This window comes from Sinohyriopsis cumingii, unplaced genomic scaffold (genome assembly GCF_028554795.1).
Source record: "Sinohyriopsis cumingii isolate HCF-2022 unplaced genomic scaffold, ASM2855479v2 utg001603l, whole genome shotgun sequence".
NCBI classification, from domain to species: Eukaryota; Metazoa; Mollusca; class Bivalvia; order Unionida; family Unionidae; genus Sinohyriopsis; species Sinohyriopsis cumingii.
The window spans coordinates 567,208-590,446 of NW_028316025.1; the positions used below are offsets into that span (position 1 = coordinate 567,208).

Consider the following 23,239-nt stretch of genomic DNA (forward strand, 5'->3'; position numbering starts at 1 on the left):
TGATTCTGTCAAATGGCAGATACAACAGCATCAGGAAGCTCAAGTGGCATTTACAGAAGGTAAAGAGCCGCTATACTTGTTATCTTTTTAGGGATGTGCTTGGATTTTGCCCTCAAGCTGGAGCAGTCATAGGATATATAATAAATCGCCACGGTCGGAATTTATCCCCAAGCTGGGGTAATCGATGGGTAAAGTCTTATCCACAGTCGGGGATTTATTTAAGCTTCAGGTGCAAGTTTTTGTGCATCTCCATGCCCTTGCATAAAACACAGTTACAAGTTTTTTTATATAGATATTTTTCAGTTGTAGACAGGAATAATATGTATTTGCGAGTGTTTGAAATGAATGGGTTCATTATGAATTGAGTGGCACTACATTTCAAAAGCAAAATTGGATTGAAATGCAAGAACTGTAGTACGGAATTAGTGTTGGTTCTGGATCGTAGAATGGAATTGTGTGTGTGTGATTGGATTTTTAAGGTAGCTTGAATAATTTTTCAGTCATATTGCTACGATGTCTGCAGTGTGGCAGTTTATAGTGATGTATAGCACTGGGGCATCATGCTGCAAACATGTAGTATAATGTTGCACCCAGTCACATTATCCTGACACCAGGCCGATCAGTCCTAACACTAACCTCTTAATGCTGAGCGTCTAGCGAGGTAGCTGTTAATACCATTTTTGTAAGTCTTTGGTATGACTTGGCTGGGGTTTGAACCCATGACCTCCCGCTTCTGAGGCGGACGCTCTAACCACTAGGACACCGGAGTGGTCAGAATGGAATTGTAACAATTACAATGGAAGCAATTTGTATTATGCTTGTTGGGGCATTCCTCACTGATGGCTGTCAGTGACATCATCATGGGAATGTGTAACAGCCACATTTTGTAAGAACAAGGTGTAGTTGGTGAACAATACAGACACTTTTCTGCCATTTCCACTGGCATCATCTCATATGATGTTATTTAAAGAAACTTCCTACAACATACTCACAACATATAAAACCTATATGCAAATCTGATGAAAGCTGCTTGTGTTTCTGAAACACATATTCCATACTGGTGGCAAGAATGTCCAAATCTACATTACAAAAATGAAAACATTACCATCCACCTAGGAGTTGCAAATGTATGAAATCCTCTTGTTGGGTAGTTTTACTAACAGGCTTTACAGCAGGGCCTTCCATTATATTTAAATGTGGCAGGTAAGTTGACAAAGTAGGGTGGGGGGTTGGGGGGACCTACCCCAATGGGGATAATTCATTTTTTTTTTAAAGTAGCATGGTGTAAAGTAAAAGTAGATGGGCTGATAAGGAATCCACTGAATTTACAGACTAAAGGTTCAGACATTTGTTTTTAAGAGAAAAATGAAAGAAGGAAACAATATAACATATATTTTAATATGACTTTAATGTTTATTTTCTAGATTTAATTAAGATTATGAATCAGAATCAGTCTCCAACTCCACTGTAAAGTTTATCTATTACTTCTTCTGCTCAGGCACCTGCAAATTAAAACAAAATTGTAATGCTTAAATAAAGTCATATCATCTCAGCACTAGTTACATATGCAGAAGTCATGTTAATCAGCATTATAAAAATGTATGAAATTTTCTTCACTGCACTTGTGCTTCCCTTACTATCGTTAAGCCATGATACAAGATAACTTTGCACTTACTTATCATTTCTGGCAAGTGGATGGTGCAATCAATTTGCACAAAGATGAATTTATTTCATCCAAATATTTCATGTGAATAAAAATTCCAAATGGAGGCACTTGTCCGATCAGACAAGATATATGCATATTGTAGTTAGCTGGACTCTAGCTTTGATAGTCCTGGGCAATAGGATAAGCTGATTTTGTTATCAGTTTAGAAATGCACCCGCTTTGCAAATACTATGCTTTAAAAGACGAAACTGAATCCAATATTGATGAAATAAGAGTCATTTGGATTACCTTGTTTTTTATCATTCTGCGTTGGTTGGGTGCATATTTGAGGGTCTCTGATATGGTCTCTTCCATTCCATTTGCCTTTGCTTTGCCATTAGTTTTCAAGCAGGCTTCTGCAAGAGTAATACAATGTTTTAAAAAAGTTTCACAACAAAGGATGCATTGCATTTTCCTAAATGCCAGCAATAATCAATGGAATATTTTTAAAACATGTACTTTGAAATGTGGTCTCAAGTTACTTTATCAATTCATTTAAAAATCTCTGGCAAGTCACATGAAAAACACAATTTAAATCAAGCCATACTTACTTATCAAAACCTGACATATCACAAGCTCTTGAAATGCTTTTTTCCCTTTACGTCCCTTTGGACTATACTCTGGCCAGTCTTTTTGTTTTAAGCTTTTTCATCATCCTGCAGACACTATCCCCAATTGTAAACCTGCCAAGGGAGCTCAAGTAGCATATCTGAAAATAATAATAATAATAATATTACTATTTTTTGGTTTTGATATTATTATTAGTAGTAGTATTTCATGATCGATGTGACAAAATATGCTTGTATATAGTTATTTTTTGCCATGGTTTTGCAAGCAAATTTAATTTCTCTAACTTGAAAAAAATTTGATAACATTAACTATGCAACACAATGTACTAATAGCAATTATAAACCAAATTAACCACCGTGAATCTATTAACTTCATAAATGACATTCACTCAAGGATTGAATTAAAGTAGCCACATAATATGTAATAGTGTATATGTAGTAAAATACCTGTTACATGTTCATCTCTAAACATGTTTTGGCCTACATCCGTAAGACAAAACAGCCAACCACTACATGTTCACCCCACCCCCAAAAATAATTATACAGGCACTGCAGAACTTGCATAATGCATATTGAGGTTCACAACAGCAAATAAAGGTTATAACAGTTTTTTTTAAATAGAAAATAAAGCCCCAATTTACCATCTTCTTGGAGAGTTTGGGATTCTCCTCCAACCTCTGGCAAAGGCCCTCTAGTTCCTCCACTGAATCACATGGCATTGCAAGAATTTCTTCTCTATATTCTGTGTCTGGGCCTTGTGTATGAACTTGGAGGGTCAGCTGCTCCAACAAATTCTCAATATTTGTGTCCAGTTTCATAAGTACATTGAACTGGAAATCTGTAACAGATTTGTGATGAAATTAGTTTTGAAAGATCAAGATCATTATTATAAACTCCTTAAAAAGATCTGTACAGTGAACATGGGTTTAACAATGAAATATATTTATGGAATGAAATACATGGTTTTTGTACAGTTTATATGAAAACTTTTCCCATAATCCTTTATTTTTTTATTCCCTGGATATGTTGTTTCACTGCTGGTGTCTGTAAAGTCTGCATTCAATGTAGATGGTTTAGGCGTCTGACTTACACAAGACAATTGTATACATCAGAAAGAAAAATAAAAAAAAACCAATGGAATGATGAACAGTCGACACATCAATGAAAAACAATTCATTGTTTATTTGCACAAATAAGTCTTGAACAGTATGTTTTATGACCTATAATATAATTAATTAACATCTCACAATGTTCTGAAATAACAGTATCTAAGCTACAAGAGCTTGTGCTTTCATGTCATAATCTTCCATTTTGCAAACAAATTTTGATGTTGAATCAATGTATATGACCTTAGCATTGAACACTAACATTCAAAATGTCTACAAGATGACAAGACTATTATCAACTGAAGTGACAACAAACCAATGAGTTTTACGTGCATTGAACATAAGCATTTTTAAATGCTACAAAATGTGTTTTTAGTGTATGGCCACAAATTACCCAACATTTTGTCAAACATAAAACAGTTCTACTACCTTAGATGAGAATTAAGTTCATAAATACAGTGTATAATTGACCTACTCGTATTTAGAGAGCTGTAAATGAAATAAGAGATTATATAAAAGTCAACACCTGTAGTATTTGTTTCATTATTCTATAATGTACATTTTTTTTTCCATCCTCAATACTTGCTACTTGCAGAGGAACTGGCAGAGAGAAATCTTTATATTCTCCACTCCAGAGTGGATGGGGATGGTGATGGTGTTGTCCTTCTGGATGCAGCTAAGAGTATAAAGATTATCACTACTCCTTAATTGCAGTAAAAAAGAAACAAAGAAATCAGACTGGATTTTTTGGCATGTAAACAAAATGCATACTGGTTGCAATGACCACTGTATATAAAGCAGTGATACAATATATCACAAAATGCATTCTTTTTTAACAAAACATCTAATCTCATATATACAGCATCATGAGTAAGTAAGTACTCTTAAACACATCTTATTAAACAGACAGAATAATGATGAAATTTATACATACTTTTGATAAAGAATTTTCAATTGTGGCATGGTATAAAAGCAATTGATAAAAAATAAAAAGATACCAGATAAACTAAATAGAACATACCAGCAGGATAAGAGGAAATCTTGGAGTCTGCAAAATACTCTCCATTTCAGGAGGTTTTGGATGAGATGGCTGACCAGAAAGGTTTCCACTTGAAATTTTCATCTTTTTTCAGTTCTTCATTTTCATCTGAAATGTCAATGAGAACTTGTAAATACTGTATGAGTCCTTGAATACACTGACTCCTTGTGACATACAGGGTTTGCAGAACAATCGCTAGCAATATTCACCACTTTTAAATCCAGCTGGTGAATTTTCACCATGAAATGCATCCGAATGCAGTGAATAATCCTGGATTAAAGACAAAATAGTGTACAGAAATGTGCAATAAATTAGTCAAGCTCCAGACAAAACAAAGATATGATTTATCTCTGATTCATAATGACTTTTCTTGTGCTACACATTTTACCAATGCAAATTACATTGAATTTTGTAAATTAAATGGTACAATTAAGATATGTATGTCAAAAGATTACTAATCTTCAGCTTTCCAATTAATGCTAAACACAAGTATCAAGTCATGTATTTAGTCTCTCACCACCAATAAATGCATTTTTAAGTAATCATCCTAGAGTGCACCAAAGTCATGTGAACTTGATCCAATTCCAACATTACTGCTGCTTGAGTGCTTAGATCCAGTATTGCCTTCACTAACTGATGTTATTAATACCTCTCTCTCATCAGCATAATTTCCATCATTTTTCAAAACTCCCATTGTAAAACCTCTGCTGAAGAAATTAACACTACGCCATAAGGATTTAAAGAACTACTGCCCGGTTTCTAATCTCCAATTCATATAAAAAATCTTACAAAAGGTTGTTCAATCCCAGCTTGCATCTTGTCTGAATTCAAACAGTCTTTTTAGCAATGTACAATCTGCATATCGCCCTTGCCACAGGACACAAATTGTGTCTGCAAATAGATTACACTCCAGCCCAGTTGATCTATGTTGTGGTGTTGCACAGGGGTCTGTTCTTGGACCTGTTCTCTACACTCTATACACTCAGCTGCTCTCAAGTGTCATAGATCATCATCCAGTGTCTCACCAATTGTACACTGATGACACCCAAATATACAAATCTAGCCACCCAACTGAAGTTGATGCTACCATCCAAGGTGTAGAGATGCGCATTTCTGATGTGAAATCATGGATGACTTGTAACAAGCTGCAGATGAATGATGATAAAACTGAGGCCATTCTGATTACAGCACAAAGACTTTCTCATTCACATCCTTTACCTCACACAATAAATATCAGCAACACCAACATTAAATTCACACAATCAGTACAAAACCTAGGTGTTACTCTGGACAGTACTCTCACATTGCACCAACATGTCATGAACATATGCAAGGCTGCATATCTTGAGCTGAGACGCATCAGCTCCATTCTCAGATATCTTTCAGTTGATGCCACTAAAACACTTGTGTGTTCATTACTTCTTTCAAGACTGGACTATGGTAACTCAATTCTGTCTGGTTCATCTTAATATCTACTGCAGAGACTTCAAAAAGTTCAAAACATAGCTGCTTGGATCATACTTAGAGTACCACAATCAGAGCACACCTCCCCGCTGCTCTGTACCCAACACTGGCTATCCATTCGATCCAGAATCAAACACAACATTAGTTCTCTGTGCTAATTTCACTGACAGACTCTAGTCCAACATACCTATCCGACCTCACCTATGTGTACACACAAGCAAGATACTTACACTCCTCTTCCGACAATCATATACTCATTATTCTCACTATGAAAACAGAGTCACATGGACAGCATTCTTTTGCATACCAGGGCCCAGCAACATGGAATGAATTGCCCACTGAACTTAGACACAAAGACGCAGTGATCCCATTCAAGAGTGCTCTCAAAACTACTTATTCTGACTGCAAAAACAAACTTAATGACTTAATAATGTTAACTACCTTAAATATTCTCAGCATGTTTTTTATGTTTTCTAATTTCATGGTGTTTGTTTTTGTAATCATATCATTGTGTATGTTTTTATGTTGTCTAATGTTGCAAAGCGCTTAGAGCTTCTAAAGATTAGGCGCTATACAAAGTCCTCATTATTATTATTATTATATTTAGCTTGGATGAATATTTTTTAAATCAGTGGCCATAACTAAAACAATGGGATTTTGTTTTATGATCATAAAAGTATGTTGGACACCATCCATGATGTACAATGCTGTCTGACATTTCTATGCACCTAAGGTTTCCATCTCAAATATTAAAGCAAAATGCATACCAAATTTGACAGATTGACGAAAATAAAAAAAGCAATGCTTACCATTTGAAAAGAGGCAATTGTCACTAGAATATTCTATTCAAAATGATATTAATTTTGGACACAGGGGATACCACCCCCATGTTTTCCTGACTCGTGATATGTCGGCCTATTCTGTGCACAGCTTTAAAAGATGTAATGTTTATCCATCGAGCTATAGAAATGAAATACATTTACTGTAGACTGTTTATGTCAGCAGTTAAGTTGAGTAATTAGGTCAGGTTTATAGCTAGTTTACAAAATTCAATGTAGAATGCCAATAAATGACAAGATATATTTTTGCAAACTAAAGTGATCTTGAAAAAAGATTAGTAAAGTTTAACATTTTATAAAAAATAAGCTATTATGTGGAAAAGAAACAACAATGAAATAGGATGCAATGTGTTTACGTCTAGTTTTGGAAGGTACCGTCTCTAAGGTACCGTCATAATTGTACCGTAGTTTAATGGGTGGAAAGGCCATTGAAAGGTAAGGGCAGTGCGGAGACCATCGAGTATGTTCCAGAATAGCTGAATCTTTGTAGATACATAGATCCATTCGTAACTTCAGTCCGCAAGCGAAACACTGTACTTCGTATCCCAATCCTGACTCAGGTCCGAAGTAGACAAATCCTGTTCTAGCTAAAACATACGAAGAAGGTAATCCTTCCCTATCCGTAGGCCATTTTTGAAACATGTCCAATCGACGGGCACAATCACAATAGTCAGGTAAGAAGACTGGAAAATGGTAGGGTTTGAACTTGGAGTTCTCGCTGGATTTCTCACTCGATTCTTGCTGTGGCGAAGTCATCCTTCTGGTGGGTGGCTATCCTCTTACAACCAATGTTTTATACCGACATGTCCATACGGCAAAGTAAAGTGGGTGGGAAGCCGCACTCGCTTCTGCTACACGATTTGATAGACTTTTTCCAAGGGTCGACTGACGATGTGGTGTGTGGGTAAACGTACAATCTTGTTGGGTTGATAGGTGGTCACTTTCTCTAGACTGCAAGGCTTCTTTCAATACGCCAAAGTTGACCACTCGACTGGTACGATAATTCAGAGTAAGTCCTTTCACTTTACACTTCGTGTGCACTTCTTGTTTGTCCCAGTATTCGTAGCCGTAATTTTTGGGACCACCACTGACGAAACTTAGAATCTTGTCATCGGGGTGCTCGTCTGTCCAGGCTCCTAAACGGTCTCCTTCGATGTCAGGGTGCTGTTGACTCGGGTGATCGATATAAATGCAACTGTCCATGTCAAAGTACAAGACACGTTCCCCTAACAGTTCTAAAGCTTCGTACAATTTTAAGCGAACATGAGCTGTCATGTAAGCTGCAATGATGACATTTCCAAAGGGGTCATCTTCTACAAAGTTCAGATCTTCTTCGTAATTCACCAAGATCAAATCCTCACGAACGACGTCCACGTGTTGCATGAATTTGGCTTTGTCGTGAATCATCTGAAAGTAGCGGGAAGGTTCTGTCAAATACTCCGTCTTGGGTAAACACGGTCATTGTGCCATTTTACCCCACAAGCAATTTAACATCACTTTGGCAAACGATCGCCTGCCTTCGTTTCTCTCAATGTGATCTAAAGTAATGCCTTCTTGTGCCCAGAATTTCTCTCTGAATGTCTTTTGGTCTTCGGGAGTGTGACACCAGGACAGATAGCCACTGGCTTCTTGCTTCAGTTTCAAAAAGGCATCCACGTAGTCTGCGAAAATGCCTTTCTGCGTGGGGTCACCCTTGTGGAATTATTGTGTCTTGGGAAAGTGGCAAATTTCGTACACTTCTAACAGTTGGTATCTCATGTTCAGAGCTTTGAACAATTCTACGCTGACCCATGTCCCCGTCAAGGCCCGTTCTTCCTGGGTGTGATGACAAGGTTGATCTTGGTTGCACGTTTCAGCACAAGTACGGCACAAAGGAAACATAAGTTTGCCTTGGCAATGGCGAGGTAAGACGGGATGGTATAGGTTCGTGGGAGGCAAAACTTTGCACTTGATCAAGCCTTCGTAGTGTCGAATGTTTTTTAGGTCGATGTGTTCGGTGAACAATTGTGGGTGCCCTGCAGGAAAGCAACAATATTTGCACACGTAGGGATACAGTGAACACACGTCCAAGTATTTGATTTCTTCTCCTTTCTCTTCATCAGCTTGGTACAGCAAACAGGTGGCATTGGTCCTTCCTCCGTACAAACTATCCCTCGGGTTCAGGGGGTCCATGAACTGGTAACTTTCCATGAGGCGTTTAAACTCGGGATCGGTGTTCAAACGGTGATCGTATTTGTGTTCCCACATTTCCACCACTTGGTATCCTTCCTGTTCTAACTTTAGGCGTCGCTGACAAATGGCCTGGTACAAGTCTTCCATGGTTCGTTGTAAGAACTGATTTTTAGTGCCGCGGTCAGGGTAACAGACGGGACATCCGTGAAATAAGCAACCGTTAAACTCGTACATGATCTTGGGGTTTTCTAAGTCCCAGCCATCGACCGAATGCATTCCGATGATCTTTTCGCCCTGTCCGTTGCGGGCATGCTGAATCCATTTGTCTTCCTTGTCGCACAAGTAATGCAACCAGCATGGGGCTTTGACCGAGTATTGACGTTTGACATAGTTGGTCGTTTGAGGACTGATGACAGCCACAGTGTTTTCAAGCATGAATCGTTGTCGGTAGACTAAGGAACACGCTTTGGCAATGGTGCAAGCTTCTTTCAAAGGATCAACCCCTCCGTGTTCCATGAACAGTTCTCGAAATTTTCCACAGCATCGCCGTAAAATGTCCACGTCGGAATGACGATACTTTAGCATTTCTTCCTGAAAGTCGAAAGGGTCGGAGGCGTGAGCCTGGTACCAAGCATAGAAAGTTTCTCGTTCGGTACGCATGTTGTCAGGGTCGTAATGGTGAGCCTGAGGCAAATGGGGTAGACCGGCGTGTTGATTGGCTTCTGTATTGAAAAAGTGTGGAAAGTACCCTTTAGCCATTTCTGTCATTCCAAACATTTTAGGCATTCGACTCAAAGGCATGGCTAAGTAGCTTGTCCCACTTGCAAGAAAATGATTTTGGCTCCGTTCAAAGTGACTTTAGGACGCTCGGTGCCACGTTCCGTATAGCATCTCAAAAGAAACTGTCCATCGTATCCGGAGAAATTATGAGCCATCACCGTGGCATGGTGATGACATTCTCCATAATAATGTTCGATGTCCTCTTGGCTCCATGTCTTGTTGATGGGGTCTAAGACCCATTGTGTGAAATCGGCTAGTGTGTTCGGTCCTTGAAAGATTTTTTCACGCCCTCCAGGAATCTTACTGCAGTGAGGGCAATAACTCAAGATAGGTTCTTGAATCACTTCTCGCACGCTCGATGAGCCACGCAGAAATTAGGAATGTGAATACCGGTCTCTTGCATGCATTCGAAATCGAAAAAGATGAAATTGCCTTTCTTCTTCTTGTGACCATCCTCTTTCTCTGGTTGGGATTGGTATTTTTGCATGTAGCATTGGTGTTCCAAGTCCACGATGCAGTGACAAATGTGACATTTTTTCTTTCCTGAACATACGTGTGCCTTGGTACTGTTGATACATAGACCTTGTCCACACATTGGGCACAATCTCAGGAGTTGACAAGCACATTTCTTTTTGTGAACCTTGCATCTTCAGATGTTGTTGGTAACAGGCAGGGCTGACAAATGTGCGCAGACAAGCAGGACAATGCACTGGTTCTTGCCCTTCGCTCAGACAGGGTTGAGAGGCCAAACATCCTGAGCATTTCGATCCACAATGTTTGTGTTGCTCTCGATTATTATAACCATCATAAGTCACATTTCTCACAGTAATATTTGTATCCCAGGAATCCAGTGATAGTGGTAATGGTATCGAAATGGTCATCGTGATGATAGAGGTGAATGTATTTTCCATCCTTAAAGTCTTTCCCTCGAAACAACAGAGACCCGCGCACTTCTTGAGGGTGAACTTTCAAGGTGTATCGTGGAGCTAGGGCATCTTGCAATTTTTGCATCTCAGGAATGCCACAGGATGTGTCTTTGGACAGGCATGCTTGTTGTAACAGAAGTTCTGCTTCATTTCGTTGTTTGGCTCGGTTCGATTTTCGAATGTTCTCCCAGGCTCTTTTCCATTCTACCGTGTCGTTCTTGTCGGCATAGGTTCATCCCACCACGATGGCTCGGGCTAAACACATGTGGTCTTGAAAATTGTTAATTTGGACAAGACTTGTTTTGGTAATGCAAAGGTTGTTGACCAATAAGGTCTTTCTGCATTGTCCGGTCCCTTGAGGAGGAGAGACGTGGGTCATGTCCAGTGTGGCTTTTCCATCGGTGATGTCAAACTGGTCATTAGATTGTTGCACGTGTTGAATCTTGTCCATGACTTTGGAAGTGGTCAATTCTGCAGGGCTGCTAAACTCGATCCAAACGGGGGATTTCAAGCCGTCATGTTGTATGGAAAGTCTCAAGCGATCATCTTCTTTGGGTTGACATTGTCGCTTGAGTGTGGTGAGCAAAGAATCCCACATGTCGGTGATGAACCCTTCTGCTTTCTCTAACAGTACTTCAGACTTGAAATCTTTAAACTTCACTGTGTATTTGTAAGCCGTAGTTCTAAATTTTCTAGAGGGACGCTTTTCCGTCTCTCGAATGTCATAGTACTATTCAGGGTTGACTAAGGGTGGTAAACTTTGTTTAGAGGGTTTGGATTCTGGTTCACTCATGTCCTCTTCAAAATCACTGGCATGAATTTGTGCCAAGACTTCAGCCCTGGTACGAGGCGATAAAGCACGTTTCTGTCTCTTACTTTCTTCTTCTTTCTTCTCAAATGAATTGGATCATTTCATCTCGATAGCAAAAAGTCAAATGACTAAAGTTTAAACACTATGGACTAATTTATAGTCATAGCAGACCAGCGTATATAAAGTGTATGTGTCTTGTCCTTTCACTATTCATTTCACTCTCAAACTGAGCACAACGATGGAAGAGACTACCAAGATCGAACGTTTCATCAGAGCTTTGCGAGGGGTCATTAGAAAATTCTCTTCAGACCAGCCGAGGGACTACTCTCCTTCCTTTCAAGATAAAAGTCAAGATACTTGCTATATCTGTCAGAAGAAAGGGCATTGGTCTTCAGAGTGTCCAGACCGTCAAAAAAGAAAAAAAAGGGGTTAGAAGAGACAAAAGTCAAGATACCTGTTATTATTGTCAAGAAAAAAGACATTGGTCACCAGACTGCCCAAAAAAGAAACAAGAGGAGTCAGAAGAAGAGAGGGATTCTTCAGAGGAAGAGGAAGAAGAAGAGGAAGAAAACAGACAGGTGAAAAAAAAGAAACAGAAGAAGAAAAGAAGGGAAGAAAGTGAGGAGGAAGAGGAGGAAAAGACTATGACGGTGAAGAAATTAAAAAAACAGAGACTGAACAATGAGACAGAATAAGTCTATGAACTTTTTAAAGTGCTCTGTTGTGAATTGTGAATTGTAAATATTTATAAAAGAATAAATTAATTATAAAAGGTAAGTGTCTTTGGGTTTTGATTTTAAAATAAGAACCTACACTCACGCACACTCATACACAGACAGGTACTATTGGGTAAAATGATTTTTTTTAGTTATTGGCAATTGAAAGTCTATCTCTTTTCGAGAGACGTGGATGGCCTTGAAAAGGGCCTTTTTTGGTGTAAGGGGTGAGTTTAAACAATTAACTTTAACTGTCTTAAGCCTTTGCCACGGCCAAGGCCTAATTCTGGACTGCGTACTGTTGATGATGATTTCGTTGAAATCACTAATGGTAGTGCGGTAGGCGTAGTCACAGGGTTGGAGTGTTTAGCTTGGGAAGGTCGTATTCTCTTCAGCCGTAATAAAGAAGTCTGATACATTTGTTTCAGACTTCTTAACTCCGCTAAAATGTCTAACAGTACCGTGACCGTTTGATTTTGACACCCTTGTTTCTTTGCTGCTGCTTCTTCTTGTTGTTGTTTTTTTTCTTACCTCTTCTTCTTGCTGCTGTTGCTGTAGGAGAAAAGCTTGTTCTGCTTCCTTTTGCTGTTGTATAAATTTCTCCAATTCTTCTTTCTGTCTCTGTCTAAAATTTTCCATGTGCGGTAATGAAGGAGAAGGTGACGAAGGTTCAGGAACAAATTCTTGCAAGGTAAAAAAATCCACAAAATCCCAATTCACCTCTTCTGAAAGTAAGTCTGGGTTCCCTTGGGTAGTCTCCACCATTAGTGCACCCCAATTGATCGTTTTCTGAGTTTCCGTCATGTTGAAAAACTGTCGCTTAGATTGACTGCGCACAGGCGCTAGCGAATCTATATAGACTATGTGACGTCACAGACTGCTCTCTTCGGATTGGACGTGGGCTGACTGAATTTTGTAACGCGTGTTTGGATTGGTCAACAAACTCAATCCGTTTCAATCCTTCTTCTCCCTATAAATAAGTACAGTTCACTGCATTCCTTCACCTGTTACTCAGCACCCCAACATGTGGATCCACGTACAATCTTCAACGCTTGTGTTTTCGATGATGTTCCGGACGGACATACCAATGTATGTCCGATCCAACTGGACAGTTATCCACAGGACAGACACCAGCCTGTGGATGCGAAGAATCTTATGTGGAGCATCAAGGATGCCTCAAAAGAGTCTTAATCTATGGTCTTGCAGTCAGGCGCAGCCTAAGGTCAAGAAGAAGATGTCACAGATGCCCTTTATGTTAAGGGTATATTAACATAAAACCAAAGGCCCTTTTCAGGGCCATTCCTATCTCTCGAAAAGATCTTGACTTTCAATTGCCTACCCCTTTTTTATTTTTTTGTTTAAAAAAATAATAAAAAAATAGAGACCCCTCCCTGTTTCAATTTTCGCCTGTTCCATTTTCATAGACCCATCAGGTCGGGACCTTATTAAAATAGGGTCCCGACCCTGTTCCATTTCCCCTAGTCCCAAGACAGTCCCACGATTTATTCCCCATGTTCAATTTCCCTTGTCCCTTGAGTGAATAGTTTTTTTTCTTTCTCCCATGTTAAATTCCCCTTGTCCCTAGAATGGATATTTTTTTTTCTCCCATGTTAAATTACATAGTCCCCAGAGTGGATATACCCTTTTTAACATGGAAGTTCCCTAGTCCCTAGACCGTCCCTATTCACTACTACCATTGTCATTACCGGCCTGAAACCCAATTTAATGCCATTTGTATAAATTCATTTCAAATAAATAACTGAATGTAAAGTCAAGCAAGTATTCTGTTTGCAGATTTTACATTTTAGATATTATAGTAAAGTCATATTTTCTCTTGTTTAGTAAACTTTATTGCAACTGGTTCCAAAATAGTAAATCTTATTTAATGTTCATTCACCAGAATAGGTATTAATACAATCCCGAATTAACTGTATGGTACTAAAATATACCCTGATCTTGTGTGAGATTGTAATATACAGAACTATACCTCAAGACAACAATAATATATTGAATTTATATTATATCAAGACTGTCATGGTTATGAACTCCAACTTTATTCAGGTTTTTTCATAATAAATGATCATCTTGTGCTATGGTTGAAAAGAAATCAAAGTTCAGTTTAACTCCATTCTCTCCACATTTGTCAGTTGTTAAGAGGCATACTCATCCTCAGTGTTATAGTAAAATGTAATCTTATTTGGATCAATCTTGGTGGTGTAATATATGAATGGAGAAAGAATATTATCATCCAGATTAAAATATGTTTTATTCAGACTCTACTAAAATTTTTAGTTGGATATGGGTTACGGAGCCTGATGTGTACGAACAAAGCAATGTGTACCATGACCTTTTTAATTTAACATTTTAAACTCCTGCAGAAGAAAGAGATTTTTTAGATCCATTAAACTGTATTAACAAAAACATTTCTTCAGTATGATTTTCCTTTACTTAGTATTGACAAAACTCATATTTTAAAGTTGTTGTTTTTTTGTGTTTGGTTTGGCCTTTTATGGTAAACCAACACAAGTAAGTTATTTAGTGCCAAGGCACTTTAAGTATAGTGCCTTGCCCAAGGACACACCATGGTAGCTAACCCAGGTTGGTCTGATGGTAGAATTTGAACCTACCTTATTTCACAGGTCCAGAAAGCTAACCACTGAGCCACTACAGCTCCCCATCTTATAGTGGAATGCTGGTATACTTTATGATCAAGAAGGATGGGTTGGGGTATGCATGTTGCATCTGAAAAAAGTGATGGAATTTTTGTTTACATAATATTTTAGTCATACAATATGAATCATTTTCTATAGATTTAAGATGTATCAGATCAAGTTAAGAAAAATCATATATTCTGTTTCCTGGGAATGTACTAAAATTCACTGTTATTGTTTGATTTTTTGGTAGTAAGCTTACTTGGTATTTTTTTCTTTTTAACTACCTAATTTGTTAACATCCTATTCTAAATCTTTATAGTTCTGTCTATTAAGTGACAACTGTTGATACATGTAGGGAAGTTTCTGTTTATATCTTTTGATTTTTGTGATTCTGGAAGTTGCAGTATTTGTTGTTGTATTATTAACCATTTCAGTAATTTAATGAATGCAGAGTATACTGCTCTATAAATGAAATTTAAGGGAAAATAATGTAAAAGTATGTTTCACTGCAAATATAAATTGTTTAAAATAATATATCATTTATCATATGACTATTCAATTGTGGTAACTAGTATTCCATCCAATATCTATATATTAAAATATGTCTTTTCATACAGCTGGTGATCATTTAGATACAAGTCCAATTGAACATAATCAAATTATCAATGCAGGTGTTTTTATTAGTATTAGTATTGCAAGTATAAGTGTTAGTATTAAGATTTCATATACAGGTATGATAAGTGTATCATAATGTTTAAATGATGCTCCTTGTTACAACATAAAATATGTTCATTGAAACAATGAACAAATGGTTCACTGGTAAATTGGCAGCAAAGGTCTTCACTGAATTATGTTGCATAAACTATTTTACAATAAAACATATATGATGCATCTCAATTATGATGAATGTGAGGAGGAGGATTAATAATAATGCAATTTAAGTTATCTTCATAACGTAAGTTCTAGCAGATGTTTAATTTTTATGTGGTTCATCATCAGTTTGAAACTGGTCTATGATTTCTGGATCTGGACATATCTGGTCCCCTGCTGTTGTGCTGCTATGGTCTTTACAGTTCATTAGGATATCAGTTACACTTGGTTTACATTTAGAACCCCATGGGATAGAATGCCCAGTTTGAAACTGAGAGAATGGTTAATTATCCATAATATAACTCCTGCAGTTATTATTAGGTTTGATATCAAGGTCTTTCTTTAAAAGCTTTTCAACTCAGGTTCTGTTCTACCATACAGATAAATAAAGTCAAATTCAAGGCTTTCAGATTTGTCCAGTTTGTTTCATGTGTTGTGGCAGACAGACTGTATATTGCCACTGTACCATATAAATATCAGTGCTTAGTCTGCTCTCAGTTGCTGTGGTTTGATTAGTTACAAGTGTCATCACATGTGACTAATTATTGACCAATGTAATGAAACTTGTATAATTAGAAGGCTGGACATAGTACACAATTAATTTTACTATATGTTCTCTACATTTGTTTCTCAGTACTGACCTTTCCACTGTGTGACAATCAATGCAAATCATATGTTAATCTAAAATACCTTCAAAGATGACTTCACGGTGAAGTTCTTGTCAAAGGTTGACGTGCTCTTTTTTTAGATCATTGACTGTCAACATAACAGCATGTAACCAGAACACGTATTTCACTTCCGGATCATCACCAAGGCCTTATTACTCACTGTGCACTGTCGCCAAAATACATACAGACAACAACACCCTGAGCTCATATTATCAAGAATAAACAGTTACCTTTAAATCCCTACCAAAAATGCATAAATAAAACTCTTCTATCACCACCAAAATGAGAGAGGAAAAAATGTTCTAAAAATAGACTAGAACTACATTCGTGGGTACTGAACTGGAAGTATTAATTGTGATGTAATTCCTGACAGGCTCCATGTTTTATGCCAATTTTAGTCAAACTTTTATATTTGCATGCTATACCTATTTCAACTTTATACATGAAGTCTTTTTGAATTTCCTTGCAAGGAAAACATGTGACACCTGTCAGAAAGTATGTAGTGCTGGTGTTCCACAGGGTGCAAGTTCTGGTCCAAGTGCTCTTGAGAAACCAAAACTAAATTTGCTATATCTTCCTTAATTATAGGAATTTTTCAATGCAGTAAAAACCTAATTGTGATACAAGATAAGCCCTGTCTGAAAATATGTTTGAAAGTTACAAATGTTGATAAATTCAGTTTTAATGGCAAATTAAATAAACATTTAAATTTTAAAACTAAATTTTATTGAAAACTTAAATTTTCATACAAGTTTTAAAACACAGTTTGACAAATTTTAGACAGAAAAGTTGACTAATGAATGATATTTAAAACAAATGGTAGTTTGGGTCTGTATAACTGATAACATTTTCCCCAGGGGTAGTGAAGCATCATAGCTCATAGTGATTTTGGCAGCAAACCGCAATATGCCTGTCCAGATGCATATAGGTGTACACACTAAAGAAACACCGACAGGTGCTATGTTCCACATGTATTGTGTCAGGTACTTAGGCAGTTGTTTCCATAACTAATAGCACATTCAGATTTAAAGTTCTAATGGGACCACTACCATGTTTTATAGCAAAAATGCATTCCATTTCAATGTCGATAACAACAAAAGGTGGCAATGGGATAGGAAAATAGTTTCTAGGGAGGTTCTACTTTACTGAAAAATGGTGCTGATCTCTCTCATGAAAACCTAAGCCATGTCTTTGAGGTGCCATATATCAGTGTGGTGATATGAACTAATCTTGGTCACTTATGGCAGTACACTGCACATGCCCTTATGAAACCATGCTATTACCACCAGACTACTCAGGAGAGCTTCCAAGCTGATCCAACTCTAACACTTTGTTCCAGATACCAGGCTAGACCTGAAAAGATACAATATGTTTCACTTAATTCTAGAAAACAGTAAGATCTATGTAAATGAAGTTAAAATGTGTTAGATATGGTGATTTCAAATTAACATTAAGGTTGCAAGCATGGGGGAAAATATTAAACTTGACAGAGTGACACTCAGAAATGTGAAGCAATGGCCATGTATTAAAGTTAAATTCATCCTAAAAGTATATGAGGTTTCTAGAAGCACATTTAGCCATTTACAAGTTAAAAAACTAATCAGGTAGACTATGTATCATAAAGTTTAAGGCAATGTTGGAGTGGTGAGGTTTGATCATTGGTGTAAACATTATTACATACCAGTATACAGGAAAGTCAAGTGACAATGTACTAAATTAGAATGTGTTACTATAAGCATTCTTATTCATGAGGGAAATAACAATTTTGGATATTGCAAGTGAATACAGCCAAATGTGGTCATACAAATCAACTATAAGCACCAATAAATCCTATATCATCAGCTAAATGTGAAATTCTCATCCCCAAAACTTGTAAACAAGGATGGAAATTTGCATATGTGGGACATATACAATGTACTTGTTAAGATCAAATGTGCAAACATAATTCAAATGATCTATTTGAACATTTATATGGTATTTTGAAGAGTGTTGGTTACCAATTATTAAGCTCATTGATTGAGTGGAATCAGATATCAGCTGATGTTTCAATACCGCACTCTGTCAAAGTACTAAATTGAAATATGTTACCATACATAGGCATATTCATGATGAAAATAACATTTTGGGATATTTTCAGTGCACATAGTCATAAATGTGCTTTACAGGTTCACTATAGGTACAATGTCAGCCTATATGATGTACTGAATGTGAACTTTTGATCCCAAACATTCTAAAATGGATGGATATTTGTACATGTGGGATATGTAACCATGTACAAAGTTAAATTCAAATAATTTGTTTGAATGCTTCTTATGTAATCTTTAGAGTGTCAGTTAACAAATAGTATTAGTAATTAATAATGCATAAAGCAAGATGGATCATTAGAATTCCCATAACATCATATAGGCCACAATGCCGCACTACACCAATAATATCTTAACCTAACTGAACAATGAAATGGAATGCATTTTGTATTCAACTTACATCATTTTGCTTTTTTCTTACATCCAAGGGTAAATATACCTGGGGGAAGCATATTTTATCCATTTGACCTGTATTTCATTCTCAGACAGCTTAAAATGATTTAGTACAGAACTTGCGTAGGTTCTAGTATAAAGTTTTCATCGCTGTCCTCTAACTAAATACCTTATAACTATGTTTATAAAGAATTACTGAAGGCTATACAAGCAGATGTTTGTTACTCAGGAAGTGACCCCATCGTAAACACATAAATTAACTGATTGGACCCCTAATAAATAGTCTGAATGGCCAATACAAATTATAATTTTGTCTTCATGTATTTTTAATGAAGGTCTCATTTTGACTACAAAGATATTTTCTCTGACAAAATGTGACAAAAATCCAACATTGGAGCTTTTATATGGTGTAGGAATACATACATGCTGATAACATTTAATATGATTCCCAAAAATATTATATATGTGCATTTTAGGGGTTTTTTAATTATTTTTTTTATTTTTTTTTAAATTTTATTAAAATTTTTAAAATGAAAATTAATTTTTTACTTTTAATTTCATTTTTATATTTTAAAAGGTAATGTACATGACATATTAAAATTTCATGTGTCTATCATTAATAATAAAGATTTTATACCAATTTAAACTTTGCTCCAATACTGCCCTGACAGGACATAGTACACAATTAATTTTACTATATGTTCTCTACATTTGTTTCTCAGTACTGACCTTTCCACTGTGTGACAATCAATGCAAATCATATGTTAATCTAAAATACCTTCAAAGATGACTTCACGGTGAAGTTCTTGTCAAAGGTTGACGTGCTCTTTTTTTAGATCATTGACTGTCAACATAACAGCATGTAACCAGAACACGTATTTCACTTCCGGATCATCACCAAGGCCTTATTACTCACTGTGCACTGTCGCCAAAATACATACAGACAACAACACCCTGAGCTCATATTATCAAGAATAAACAGTTACCTTTAAATCCCTACCAAAAATGCATAAATAAAACTCTTCTATCACCACCAAAATGAGAGAGGAAAAAATGTTCTAAAAATAGACTAGAACTACATTCGTGGGTACTGAACTGGAAGTATTAATTGTGATGTAATTCCTGGCTGTATTTAAAAACTCTAAAGATCTTAAATGTGTGCTAGAGGGTAGGGTTAGCAGTTATACTCCCAATTATGTTTGTGATGAGCAAAAGCAGCTGCACAAATTTGAGCTTTTAGTTTGGTTCTGGTAGGGTCAAAGGATGCAGGTACATTTTACATTCATTTTTTACTAGAAATAGCTATTTTCAATATTTTTCTGTGACAAGGCAACTAAAAGAATCAGTATGTGCCTTATGCATGAATAAAGTTCACTAGTACTATAACAAATTAGCATACTTTTCATCACCCCTCTACCATCAAGATTTTTTTATATTTACCTCTGTAGCAGACACAAATAAAAGTCGGCAGCTCATTTGCAGACTAAGTTACGCATATGATCTCCAATGCTCATCTAACTGTGACAGGCAGTCACCAACAAGCCAACCTATTTCCATGCCTAACTCAAAGTAAATCTGAACCACATTATAGATTTAGCTTATGTGTAAATTTATAAATGCTAGGCTTGTGATAATTAGGTTCATGCCTTCTACCTTAAAAATTAGAGGGATGTCAAAATATGAAACTATCCAGTGAGACCTATGATGTTAATTTTAATCCCTATGGGATTTGTGACATAAAAAACCCAAATGCTTTATGTATTAAAAGGTAACTAATGGGGGCAGGATCTGCAGTGAATCAATGGTTAGTATGCTAGACTCCTGATAAAAATGTTTGTGTTAAAATCCTGTTATCAAGTCAACCAGGTTACCTACTGCTATGTACCCTTGCCTTACTCCAATTCCCTCAGTACTCAGTAAACAACTAGTGTTGCTGTACAGAACAAAACCAGTCCATATTGATTTTACATATTTTACTAAATCCTGACAAAAATAATTCTCTAAATAAAGAATGATTAATATGTGATGGTCTCGCATGTAATCAAACTCTTCCAAGCTTTTAATGATATGAACCGATTTATCAATGTTTATCAAATTTGCATGAAAAACTATTTCTTATTTGTCATCAAATATGTTCAATGTTTTGATCATATAAGCATTTCTGCTACATTAGATCAAAATAAGCTTTTTGTCAGAAATAGAGCCCTTATAGTATTTGCAAGGTCAACCAATCAGATGCAGAATTTGAGTTTAATATGAATGAATATTTTTTTAACAAAATTGCTCTTTTGCTATATCTTGATGAGATAAATCTATTCACCAAGTCTGATAAAATTAATGAGAAATAGTTTTAAGAGCAGTAGCAAGAATGGCTAGTGAGATGTAGAACCACCATATTACATGCATAGATTTTGCTTATAGCCTCAGACATACAAGCAAATAATTAAACAAGTCAGATCTAAATTGGATCATAAACACTGTTGTGCAAATCATAAGAAACTCTGCCAATCAGATGCAAGGTCACTTCACTACCATACCTTTATCACACTCATAATAAGCATCATTGTGAAACTTGACTATATAAGCCCAATGGCCAAGCATGATCAAACTTGAATCAGCAGTAGTGGTTATAACCTCATGTATTTGTATGCATCTTCACTTCTTCAATCTAGATCTCATTTATATAAGCATGTATTCTAAGTTTAGTAAAAACTGCACTACATGTATAAATATTGCATGCGGTGGTAACATACTCAGATGAAAGATCACCTTATTATTATTATTAATGGCTAACACTCATCAAACTTCAAGGACAACTTAATGATTTTAGCCTATATTGTGGAAGTATGGCTTTTAGGCTGGTTAAAAAACTCAACTAATCTTATACATGATCACATGTATATACTTGGATTTTGCTCATTATTAGATTTATCCAAGATGTTGATTTAAGCCCAAAACCAAGTTTTATATAAACAAATTGATCAGAACTATGGACTCCAAAGTAGCTAATTTCTTACTGTTGAAAGACAGAAGGGGATGTGAAATAAATAACACACTCTGGACCATTACATAAACCCACTTAGCCTTTTGACCAGTTGAGATAAAATATCAACAATATGTTAAATAAGATTGATAAATTATGTTTTCTCACATTACCTCTAGCCCTTTTCAACATGGATGGTATTTTTCTTCCACATATGTCAGCTCTTAATTAGTGGCCCTTTCCCATCATGAATGTTGTAGGTGAAACTCTCAGAATTAGGCTTTTTAATTTATATCTGTAGAAGAAAAAAAACTATTGGTCTGCATATATCAATGTCACCATTTCTGTATTAGATTAAAATACCATATGTGTGTGTGTGTGTGTGTGTGTGTGTTAATTTTAGAATTTAAGCAAACTTGTCTCCATGTGTTTATTTTAAAACTGATGATGATAACACATAACAGGTTCAATGGATAAAATGTTATTTCTTACTTCTTACAACTGCTCATTATATCTGAATTTACATTCAATGTTTGTTTTAATTAACATATTTGGGATAATGGGCAAATTATTTATTTTGTAGTTTATCATTATATCATTTACCAGTCTTTTATCATTCAAATATGTAAAATATAGTACCATTATACTGACTTCATATTCTATATGATATCCCAGCAATACATATTAAGCAGATAAGTGCAAATAAAAATGTTCAGAATGTAAAATTTACTCCAAGCTCAAAGAAGATCAGCAAAAGATAATATCCAACAAATTACCAAACAAAAAGCGAAGTTAACGCAGTTACCTTTATTATGATGTCTCCAACACCAACGGTACTGTACAGCTACGTCTTCTGAGTTTTACCGTCATCTTGTCTTTCAAACCAGAATTAATTTCTTGAGCACTTACAACATGAAGAAACTTTTAAATACTATAATTTAAGCAGCTTCTTTACATGCCATCAGATAAATTATGGCACAGTGTTATGTCTGTCAGCAAAACGCAACTTCACATTTGGACGGCGCGCTGTGTGGGCATCGCCGACACAGCAACTGACATGAATTCTCTATTAGCAGACAATGATTCGGAATAAATCCTTCGCAAATCTAACATTCTCGATTTTTCATAGTTCCACTTTTCATTGTTGCATCTGTTTGATTGTACAATTGCTAATGATGTTCAATGAATCAACTTCAATTCATCTGCTGTCTGAAATCCCGGTTCAGTTGGTATTTTCTTCCGCGCATGATGCCGTGTAAATAAAAGATACGGTCGACATTCAAAGTGGTTTAGGTTAATTTATTATTTTTCTTTATTAAGGTCATTTGCAGAAAGTGTTTCGCTAGGGTGAGAAAAAAAAAATATAACAAAAAGAAAACTTTCTTTTCCAACGCTAATACTGTATATATTTCAATTTGTGATTGATGCTATAAATAAAAAAAAATGATAATAAAGCATTT

At 36.2% G+C, this 23,239-nt stretch overlaps 1 long non-coding RNA gene across 15 annotated transcripts; it reads right to left on the reverse strand.

Moving 5' to 3' along the window:
* Positions 1–1,389: 1,389 nt before the first annotated feature.
* LOC149771887 (uncharacterized) lies at positions 1,390–23,239 on the reverse strand. 15 transcript variants are annotated; one of them, XR_016418116.1, is made up of 10 exons: positions 22,585–23,239; positions 21,953–22,074; positions 17,466–17,672; positions 14,755–14,869; positions 4,402–4,527; positions 3,967–4,056; positions 2,916–3,112; positions 2,257–2,414; positions 1,955–2,061; positions 1,390–1,502 (listed from the first exon to the last, which is right to left on the reverse strand). It is a non-coding gene; the product is annotated as an uncharacterized LOC149771887 (long non-coding RNA). The 15 variants fall into 15 exon arrangements; XR_016418117.1 differs by having other exon boundaries at positions 3,967–4,083; XR_016418122.1 differs by having other exon boundaries at positions 2,916–4,083; positions 17,603–17,672.